This window comes from Oncorhynchus masou, chromosome 28 (genome assembly GCF_036934945.1).
Source record: "Oncorhynchus masou masou isolate Uvic2021 chromosome 28, UVic_Omas_1.1, whole genome shotgun sequence".
In the NCBI taxonomy this organism is placed as follows: domain Eukaryota; kingdom Metazoa; phylum Chordata; class Actinopteri; order Salmoniformes; family Salmonidae; genus Oncorhynchus; species Oncorhynchus masou.
The window spans coordinates 34,399,294-34,411,588 of NC_088239.1; positions in this window are offsets into that span (position 1 = coordinate 34,399,294).

Below are 12,295 nucleotides of genomic sequence, written 5' to 3' on the forward strand. Positions count from 1 at the left end.
GGGGCGTATGCTTTATGGTTAACGAGACATGGTGTGGTCACAACAACATACAAGAACTCAAGTCCTTCTGTTCACCTGATTTAGAATTCCTCACCATCAAATGTCGACCGCATTATCTACCAAGGGAATTCTCTTTGATTATAATTACAGCCGTATATATTCCCCCCCAAGCAGACACATCGATGGCTTTGAGCAAACTGGAATCCATATATCCTGAGGCTGCATTCATTGTTGCTGGGAATTTTAACAAGGCTAATCTGAAAACAAGACTCCCTAAATTGTATCAGCATATTGATTGCGCAACCAGGGCTGGAAAAACCTTGGATCATTGCTATTCTAACTTCCGCGACGCATATAAGGCCCTGCCCCACTCTCCTTTCGGAAAAGCTGACCACGACTCCATTTTGTTGATCCCTGCCTACAGACAGAAACTAAAACAAGAAGCTCCCGCGCTGAGGTCTGTTCAACGCTGGTCCGACCAATCTGATTACACACTCCAAGACTGCTTCCATCACGTGGACCGGGATATGTTTCGTATTGCATCAAACAACAACATTGACGAATACGCTGATTCGGTGAGCGAGTTCATTAGAACGTGCGTTGAAGATGTCGTTCCTATAGCAACGATTAAAACATTCCCAAACCAGAAACCGTGGATTGATGGCAGCATTCACATGAAACTGAAAGCGTGAACCACTGCTTTTAATCAGGGCAAGGTGACCGGAAACATGACCGAATACAAACAGTGTAGCTATTCCCTCCGCAAGGCAATCAAACAAGCTAAGCGTCAGTATAGAGACAAAGTAGAATCTCAATTCAATGGCTCAGACACAAGAGGTATGTGGCAGGGTCTACAGTCAATCACGGATGACAAAAAGAAAACCAGCCCCGTCACGTACCAGGATGTCTTGCTCCCAGGCAGACTAAATAACTTTTTTGCCCGCTTTGAGGACAATACAGTGCCACTGAAACGGCCTGCAACCAAAACATGCGGACTCTCCTTCACTGCAGCCGACGTGAGGAAAACATTTAAACGTGTTAACCCTCGCAAGGCTGCAGGCCCAGACGGCATCCCCAGCCGCGCCCTCAGAGCATGCGCAGACCAGCTTGCTGGTGTGTTTACGGACATATTCAATCAATCCCTATCCCAGTCTGTTGTTCCCACATGCTTCAAGAGGGCCACCATCGTTCCTGTTCCCAAGAAAGCTAAGGTAACTGAGCTAAACGACTACCGCCCACGTAGCACTCACTTACGTCATCATGAAGTGCTTTGAGAGACTAGTCAAGGACCATATCACCTCCACCCTACCTGACACCCTAGACCCACTCCAATTTGCTTACCGCCCAAATAGGTCCACAGACAATGCAATCTCAACCACACTGCACACTGCCCTAACTCATCTGGACAAGAGGAATACCTATGTGAGAATGCTGTTCATCGACTACAGCTCGGCATTTAACACCATAGTGCCCTCCAAGCTCGTCATCAAGCTCGAGACCCCGGGTCTCGACCCCGCCCTGTGCAACTGGGTACTGGACTTCCTAACGGGCCGCCCCCAGGCGGTGAGGGTAGACAACAACATCTCCACCCCGCTGATCCTCAACACTGGGGCCCCACAAGGGTGCGTTCTGAGCCCTCTCTTGTACTCCCTTACCAACAACGACGAGACGGCCTACAGGGAGGAGGCGAGGGCCCTCGGAGTGTGGTGTCAGGAAAATAACCACACTCAACGTCAACAAAACTAAGGAGATCATTGTGGACTTCAGGAAACAGCAGAGGGAACACCCCCCTATCCACATCGATGGAACAGTAGTGGAGAGGGTAGTAAGTTTTAAGTTCCTCGGCGTATACATCACAGACAAACTAAATTGGTCCACCCACACAGACAGCATTGTGAAGAAGGCGCAGCAGCGCCTCTTCAACCTCAGGAGGCTGAAGAAATTCGGCTTGTCACCAAAAGCACTCACAAACTTCTACAGATGCACAATCGAGAGCATCCTGTCGGGCTGTATCACCGCCTGGTATGGCAACTGCCCACAACCGTAAGGCTCTCCAGAGGGTAGTGAGATCTGCTCAACGCATCACCGGGGGCAAACTACTTGCCTTCCTGGACACCTACACCACCCGATGTCACAGTAAGGCCATAAAGATCATCAAGGACAATAACCACCCGAGCCACTGCCTGTTCACCCCGCTATCATCCAGAAGGCGAGGTCAGTACAGGTGCATCAAAGCTGGGACAGAGACACTGAAAAACAGCTTCTATCTCAAGGCCATCAGACTGTTAATTAAACAGCCACCACTAACATTGAGTGGCTGCTGCCAACACACTGACTCAACTCCAGCCACTTTAATAATGGGAATTGATGGGAAATTATGTAAAATATATCACTAGCCACTTTAAACAATGCTACCTAATATAATGTTTACATACCCTACATTATTCATCTCATATGTATACGTATATACTGTACTCTATATCATCTACTGTATCTTGCCTATGCTGCTCTGTACCATCACTCATTCATATATCTTTATGTACATATTCTTTATCCCCTTACACTTGTGTCTATAAGGTAGTAGTTTTGGAATTGTTAGCTAGATTACTTGTTGGTTATTACTGCATTGTCGGAACTAGAAGCACAAGCATTTTGCTACACTCACATTAACATCTGCTAACCATGTGTATGTGACAAATAAAATTTGATTTTGAGTAGGGATATGGAAGTGTCACCTCATTCCTCAGCTTGGTTTTCCTTGCTCGTGTGACACGGGCAATTTTTGCAGTTGATGGTTTGATGAGAGACAAAAAGGCCATCAGATGGTCATACGAGGCAAATCTACATGGGAAGAAAAATTTATAGGAGGTATTTACTCACAAGTCTACCATTGAATGTAGTATCATAAATCTAAGCTATAAATGATGGTAGCTAGCGAAAACGGTGCCAGAAATCAAACAGTGTAAAATTTATGATGTAACAACACTAAGCATGGATAGGTTTACCCACCTTGTGAAGGACTGGATCTGTGCATTTGATTCTACAAATCACTGCAGCCCAAAACGACTTCTCACAGTCAACTCCTCTACATTGTTCCGTAGGTCCTCAGTCTCTTCCCTCTCAATCAAAACCAGGTCAACTGCAGCGGGCCCAGGCACTGCACAGTAGTCGTGGTCATGGTAGCTATCCATCTTTTCATCCTCCATCTTCAACATGGTTGTCCTCTACACATCCAGTCCTTGGTCTCTCTGTTCTATCCCAAACATTTGCTCTTGCTTGGACAGGGTAGTTATTCCACGAGATGTCGAAGCCCACTAATAACATTAATGTTAGCTAGGTACTGATAGCTAACATTTGCTAGCTAAGAGACAAAAAAGACACAGAACACAATCGAATCACATAAATCGCTAACTGAACAGATAAACACCATTTTTAACAAGAATGATAAAAAAACTATAAAAAATATGATTATATTAATAAACTGAGGTAATGATAAAACGGGCGACTTCAAGGTTAGTATGGCTACAATCAGGCTGACAGGAAGCTATGTATCGGGTAGGACGTTGAGCGGAAGTGGGCATTGCTACGTTGTGCAAAAAGTCTATTGGCATGCTGACTGCAGCAATGTGCACCAGAGCAGTTGTCAGAGAAGTTAATGTTCATTTCTCTACCATAAGCCATACCAACTGTCGTTGTAGAGATTTTGGCAGTACATCCAACTTGCCTCACAACCTCAGACCACGTGTATGGTGTTGTGTTGGTGAGTGGTTTGCTGCCCCATGGTGGCGGTGGGGTTACGGCATGCTCAGGCACAAACTACGGACAATAAACAGATTTGCATTTTATTGATGACAATTTGAAAGCACAGATATACCATGACGAGATCCTGAGGTTTATTGTTGTGTCACTCATCCGCCGCCATCACTTCATGTTTCAGCATGATCATTCATATTGCAAGGATCTGTACACAATTACTAGATGATGAAAATGTCCCAGTTCCAACCATGGCCTGCATACTAAACAGACATGTCATCCATTAGGTTTGTGATGCACTGGATCGATGTGTGCGACAGCGTGTTCCAGTCCCTTCGGACAGCCATTTTAAAGGAATGGGACAACATTCCACAGGCCACAATCAACAGCCTGATCAACTCTATGCAGAGGACTGGTTTTCTGATCCACGGCCCTACTTTCTTTTTAAGGGTAACATCAAACGTAACATCACTACAGATCGGCAGTTACAAACACTGCCAGAGACCAGAAATTACACATGGGTTATGCGCACAGGGGTGGGTAGCGTCTTTAAAGCCAACAGAGAGAGGAGTGGATTGGGATAGGAAACACACATATACTGTAGTTGCCAAAGACACAAAAGAGAAAAAATGTATCTGAAAATAACTAGGTAAGATGCTTAAGTGAAAGAGTGATGTGGATCCTTCTCTCTGTCCTTCCTCAAATAACTTGGCAGAACCGTCTTTGTTTCGGCGAGGAGGTCACCGCTGACACGGCCACCGTCGCCGCTGAGAAAATAGGATGAAATAATACGAATACAAATAGCTAATTTACTTGCAAAGGCGAAACACACACCTCCGAGTACTAATTGCGAATTGCCTAGGAGAGGAGAAACCACTCGCTCTCCAATAGAGACACTTATTATGAAAACAACACCAGTCACAAATTGCCCTACCCCACATCAAGTAGGCTACTGGGAAGACAGGGAGAACTTAAAGTAGATGACCCTAGCTAGCAAAAAGACAGTACCAGAAAACAACAGATGAAGACCATATGCTCAAGCACTATTGAGCACAGCTGCAGCAATTACTGAGTGAATGATTTGACAGGTGACTTACCTTTAGGGGTGGTGAGTGGGAATTCAGTTTTTCGTGCGGTTTTCCTCGAGTAAAATTTGTTTCCGTTTTTGTTGTTCAACCGCTACTACTATTTCAATATAATAGACAACCATTACATTTAGGCCTTTGTGTAGGCCTTTACAATATCAGGATATAGCAATAAAACAATATTACAAGAAGTAACATAATAACTGCTATTAAAATAATAATTTGCAATGAAATGTTTATTAACTTTTTTACCTATATTTAGCTAGGCAAGCCAGTTTAGAACAAATTCTTATTTAGAATGATGGCCTATCCTGGCCAAACCCGGACTAAGCTGGGCCAATTGTGCGCCACCCTATTGGACTTCCAATCATGGCCGGATGTGATGCAGCCCGGATTGAATGATATAGAGCAGCTCTTAAAGTATGGGTAAAGTACAGGGTCCTGTGTGGCTCAGTCGGTAGAGCATGGCGCTTGCAACGCCAATGATTCCCGCTGGGGCCACCCATATGTAAAAAGTAGTGGCCCCAACTTGTAAGTCGCTTTGGACAAAAGCGTCTGCTAAATGGGATATATTATGAGTTGCGACCAAAAGTGGGTTGCGGACCTGTTAATGGTGGGCTGCGAAGTGTCACAGTAAATGTTTAATTATTTAATTAATTACTGGAATTGCTTTGGCAAGTGCATCTGCGCTCTCTGCTTCATCTCTGCTCAGTTTGGCAGGTGCGCGAGTGTGAAAGGGAGATTCCCTTGTGCTTCACTAGATCTTTTTCTCTGCAATTGTCTTGAAGATCACTCCACGACACACACAATGCAGCGCTGTCGTTCAAGCCACTGTCTTGTTATTCCCACTCGCCATCACTCACCGCTGACATGAAATGGACTAATGCTAGAGTTTCTCTCTCTTTCATAAAAACTTATAATGAGGAGCTCCCACAATGCGTTTTGTGTGGGGAAGTGCTTAGTAATGAGCCTCTCATAACGAACAAATTAATAAAACGACACGTCCTGACCAAACATCCACATCATGACTGTAAACCCAGGGAGTTCTTTCAGAACAGAGCAGAATGTTTCAGGAAACAGTGCTTCGACAGTGGAAAAGTAAATCAAGTAGCAAGGTATTGTTGTCATTTTATAACAGTTGATGATAAGCAGAAGTAAGGGAGTACTAACTAACTCTTATAGTACTAGATGTGAGTTTATCTGTCAAACAATCCCCTGCCCTCGTACACAGCTAATGGCTAACATTCGCCAAAGCAAGCTAGCCACTGTTAGTGCAACCCTAGTAACAGTACAGATGAAGATGAAAAATGATCAGGCCTACTGTACATCTTACTGTAGAAATGATTGTTGAAAACTAGTCTAGGCTGGAACTGTTGCTGTTAAAACACAATAATAATTTGTATTAACTAATCTTTTTTTTGCTAAATTGCAAAATTGTAATTATTCGCATACCTCCTCATGCCTTTTGCACACAATGTATATAGACCCGCCTTTTTTTGTACTGTGTTATTGACTTGTTAATTGTTTACTCCATGTGTAACTCTGTGTTGTCTGTTCACACTGCTAAGCTTTATCTTGGCCAGGTCGCAGTTGCAAATGAGAACTTGTTCTCAACTAGCCTACCTGGTTAAATAAAGGTGAAATAAAAAAAACTAAAAAAAAACTGGAATAAACGGATTGACGCAAGATGCTTTTTGAGACTCACACAGTTCTGGATTGCTCATCTACAGCAGGAAGCGGTCTCCTACCTGACTGAGAAGCAATAGATGTTCTGGTCCAGTTTGGCACCACATACCTATGCGAGTCAGGGTTCTCAACTCTGACATACTTAAAAACAAGTACTGAAACACTTTCAAGGCTGAGCATGACCTCAGTGTTGCACTGTCAAACACAGAGCCCAGAATATGCAGTCATTAGGACTGTGTGTGTGTGTGTGTGTGTTTTCTAGTCTACATTTGTGTGATGTGATTAATCAGTTTATTCCAGTTCAGAATAAAAAAAATATGTATTGTATTTTAACAGCAACAGTTCCAACCTAGACTTTCTTTCAACATTAATTTCTACAGTAAGATGTACAGTAGGCCTGATCATTCTTCATCTGTACTGTTACTTAGGGTTTGCCACGTTCGTCGTTAAGGGTAGACCAAGGCGCAGCGTGATTTGGGTTCATCATATTTTATTAAAATGTGAACCAACAAAAAAACAATACAACGAACGAAAAGCTTAGGAGTGCAACCTATGCAACAAACAAAGACAAGATCCCACAACAGAAGTTGGGAGAAAGGGCTGCCGAAGTATAATCCCTAATCAGAGACAACGATAGACAGCTGCCTCTGATTGGGAACCATACTCGGCCAACAAAGAAATAGAAACATAGATTTCCCACCATAGTCACACCCTGACCTAGCAAATAGAGAATTTAAAGGATCTCTAAGGTCAGGGCGTGACAGGGTTTCACTATCAAAAAGCCTATATGTGTGTTTTCTGTAATTCATCTGTGTGATGTGATCAATCAGTTTATTGCAGTTCTGAATGAAAATTATTTATTGTATTTTAACAGCAACAGTTACAATCTAGACAGATATGTAAGACTGTTTTTAATGGGGGAAAGTAACATTAAATGTTAATTTAATTTTAATTTTAACATCATTATTTGTTTTTGTCTGTATTGCATATGTCTTTATGTATAGTTTGATATTGTTCTAAGCTTGGGTCCCAGGAAAACACAGAATATCTCATTTGGGTCCCATGTTGAAAACATTTAAGAACCCCTGATATAGAGTAAGAAACAACAAACGAAAAGCTCCAAAAAGAAGCAGGACATGGCAGAGCAGAGCTATGCTAAACCGGCCAGGTTAATATAAGGCCATAGTCATGATAAGGCCAGGGCAGCTTCAAAGGATACAACACAAGCTAATAGTTCTCTGATGCCATTAGTATTGTTTTACAGAGCTAAAAAATTATGTATCTAGCTACATAAGCACAAATGAGTACAAAACCAGAAAGTTTATCACATTAGTACCTTACGTGTCCGCGGTTATAAAGGATTACACACAGAATACATTATGCTCCTTACTTTTTTTTAATATAACCTTTATTTAACTAGGCAATTACAATTGTTATTTACAATGACGGCCTACCAAGAGGCAAAATGCCTCCTGCGGGGACAGGGGATTAAAAATACAAATGTAGGACAAAACACACATGATGTCAAGATCGTCTAAGGTGGAAACAGCGGACCAAAGCGCAGCGTTGTGGGCGTACATACTTCTTTATTGTAATATGCCGCCAACAAAAGAATAAACATCAAACCGAAACGCCAATGTGGTGCTCACAGGCAACTATACATGGACAACTACCCACAAATACAGGTGGGAAAAAAAGGCTACCTAAGTATGGTTCTCAATCCGAGACAACGATAGACAGCTGCCTCTGATTGAGAACCACACACGGCCAAACACAAATCATAGAAAAAGGGACATAGAATGCCCACCCAAATCACACCCTGACCAAACCAAAATAGAGACATATAATAAAGCTCTCTACAGTCAGGGCATGACAGATGACAAGAGAGACACCACAACACTACATGAAGAGAGACCTAAGACAACAACACAACATGGCAGCACAACATGGCAGCAGAACAACATGGTAGCAGCACAAACTAGCCATAGACAACAGCGCAAAGAGGAAAAAGGTAGAGACAACAATACATCATGCGAAGCAGCCACAAGTGTCAGTAGGAGTGTCCATGATTAATCTCCATCTCTATTCCAGTACTCTACTCATATTCCAGTCTCTACCTGCAGTGAACTGAAAAGAGGAGTGACCAAGTGTGTGCATTGGGAATATTTAACAGATTCTGACTGGCAGAACGGGTGTTGTATGTGGAGGATGAGGGTTGAAGTAGGCATCTCAGATAGGGGGATTGAGGCCTAAGAGGGTTTTCTAAATAAACATGAACCAGTGGGTCTTGCGGTGGGTATATAGAGATGGCCAGTTTACACAGGAGTATAGAGTGATTTGTCCTATGAGGAGCATTGGTGGCAAATCTGATGGCTGAATGTAAATAACATCTATCCGCCCGAGAGCACCTTTACCTGCCAATCTATAAATTACTTCTGCGTAATCTAGCATGGGGAGGATACATACATAAGGTGGCATGTATTCATGGATGTCAAGGGAAGCCAAGCTTCCTCAAATATTTCACCTATAAAAACATTTCAATGATAAAATAATGTCTTTCGTCTCTCTGTGTTTTCAGAATTTTCTGTCTATTCGCATGTAGCTGAATCTCAAGGTAGAAATAATCAGAGCGAGGAAAACAGCACCGCTCTATCTCTGTATGTGTAACACATGTATCTGATGCTGTCTGGAACAAAATAGTATGAGATTGTCGCCATAGCATTTGATTTGAATGATGCCAGCAAGCATTTGGCCTCCCAATCAGTGTTGAACTGAGCTCAACTGTGAGTTGTCGAGGCGCAGCAAAGGGAGGCAAGTTCGGATTTGTTTTCACACGAATCAAATCACATCCGAAGCTAAATGTCATCATTGTCAGAAAAAATTTGTCTTTCTCTGGTCTGCTTGTGTTGATAAATCGGACCTTTCTTATGTCATGAATGGAGATGGGGATTTGGGTTTGACTTAATTCTCTGTACAGTCCAATTATTGAGATCTAACCATACATGAATATATTGTCCCACTAGCCAGAGACGATTGAAGCCTATATGTAACTAGCTAACTTAGCTGTTGCCCATGCAAGAAAGTTAGGCTAGCAAACACGTAAGCTAAGTAGGTTACGACAACAAAAACTAAAAGTAGTGTGAGTCAATATTTTTGTTTTGTGCACACACACACACACACACACACACACACACACACACACACACACACACACACACACACACACACACACACACACACACACACACACACACACACACACACACACACACACAGAGAAATCAGTACCATGAATAGCCAAATGATATTTAGAAACATTGATTGGACTAAATTGTTTTTGGAATCTTTAAGTTTTTTCAGTGTATTAAACTAAGCATATATAGCCTTGTTGATTTTATGATGTTTAAATGTTTATTGAAGTGGTCCTGTAACAGCGGAGGCAGTGCTCCTGTTGCCTTTGTGCTGATTTAAGGTAACTCTGTGGTTCTAAATCACTAGTTGCTTAGTAAACTGTTAAAAACATTAACTTGCTGGACCATGCTGCAGGTCATAGAACTGTTTGTTACATACACTATTTACTTTGTGGACTTCACAGGACAGATATTTGTCTCTGGCTTTTTTGATGAAACAAACGTATGTGTAGTTGAATTTATCCCTCCACTGTGTGACTAATGTACACTGCTCAAAAAAATAAAGGGAACACTTAAGCAACACAATGGAACTCAATCACACTTCTGTGAAATCAAACTGTCCACTTAGGAAGCAACACTGATTGACAATACATTTCACATGCATTTGTGCAAATGGAATAGACAACAGGTGGAAATTATAGGCAATTAGCAAGACACCCCCAATAAAGGAGTGGTTCTGCAGGTGGTGACCTGGTCACTTTTGAATGCTGGCAGTGCTTTCACTCTAGTGGTAGCATGAGACGGAGTCTACAACCCACACAAGTGGCTCAGGTAGTGCAGCTCATCCAGGATGACACATCAATGTGAGCTGTGGCAAGAAGGTTTGCTGTGTCTGTCAACGAAGTGTCCAGAGCATGGAGGCCCTACCAGGAGACAGGCCAGTACATCAGGAGACGTGGAGGAGGCCGTAGGAGGGCAACAACCCAGCAGCAGGACCACTACCTCTGCCTTTGTGCAAGGAGGAGCAGGAAGAGCACTGCCAGAGGCCTGCAAATTGTCCTCCAGCAGGCCACAAGTGGGGGTTGTGCTTACAGCCCAACACCGTGCAGGAAGTTTGGGATTTGCCAGAGAACACCAAGATTGGCAAATTCGCAACTCGCGCCCTGCGCTCTTCACAGATGAAAGCAGGTTCACACTGAGCACATGTGACAGACGTGACAGAGTCTGGAGACGCCATGGAGAACGTTCTGCTGCCTGCAACATCCTCCAGCATGACCGGTTTGGCGGTGGGTCAGTCATGGTGTGGGGTGGCATTTCTTTGGGGGGCCGCACAGCCCTCCATGTGCTCGCTAGTTTGTAATTTGGCCTTTTTACTGGCCTGGCTTCCTCAGTGATATCACACACACACACACACACACTGCTACTGCATAGATATGGTGTGCTACAGTGGAAACAACATACCACGATATACAGAAACTATTATGATAACATAACATAATAAACATATTATTTGGAAGGAAAACAACAAAGAAGGAAAAGGACGCCAATAAAGGACGCCAGCCGGAAAATGTGCCAGGGGGAAAATGTTCAGGCAGGTTCAGTTCTGACTGGAGAAGGGCAAATGTCTGCATACTTGACCTGGGGAAACACTGGAGGAGTGCTTGGGCTCTCATCAAAGAGAGACGTTTGTCTGGCTCATCTAGCTTATCCTCGCTTTACATTAGCATGGCATACCGCTAACGTATATTGTCTGCCACAGTGAAGTGGGATACTTCTATGTGAATTAATGAGGACACCATATGGGCCTTGGTCAAAAGTAGTGCACTGTAGGCAATATACAGTGTCATTTATGACACAGGCTTTGTTATTGCTGTCTTGGATCCGAACAACAACATCATACAGTTGTTTCCTCTGCCTATGGCACAGTGTCTTCCAGCTCTCACACACCAACAAGTTGATGAATCTCCTGCAGCTACAGTATATCCATAATAATATATACTATTTTCCTCAAAGGCAAATGTGGAGAGATGGGTGGAGAGAAAGGGGGAGAAGAAAAGAGAGAGAGAGAGATTTTTATATATATATATATATATATATATATATAGAGAGAGAGAGAGAGAGAGAGAGAGAGAGAGAGAGAGAGAGAGAGAGAGAGAGAGAGAGAGAAAATTGAGACAGGTTGTATTTGGAATGAAGCCAAGACCTAGCAAGCAATATATTTCTCAGACTTTTCAACACCTGTTGATTATTGTTTGAGTAAACCAACGGCTTAAAATAGCTAACACCTACACCTGACTGAAATGCAAGTCTGTGTCTCAAATGGCACACTGGAGAGTGCTTGTGCTCTCATCGAAGAGAGAAGTTTGGTTGGCTCATCTAGCTTTTCCTCGCCTTACATTAGCACAGCATGTAAGCAAGTTAGCTCCACAAGTTTTGGGCTCCCGAGTGTCGCAGCAGTCTAAAGCACGGCATTGCAGTGCTAGAGGCGTCACTACAGACCCTGGTTCGATTCCAGGCTGATTCACAACCGGCCCATGATTGTGAGTCCCATAGGGAGGCGCACAATTGGCCCAGCGTTGTCCGGGTTAGGGTTTGGCTGGGGTAGGCCGTCATTGCCTAGTTAAATAAAAAATTAAAAGT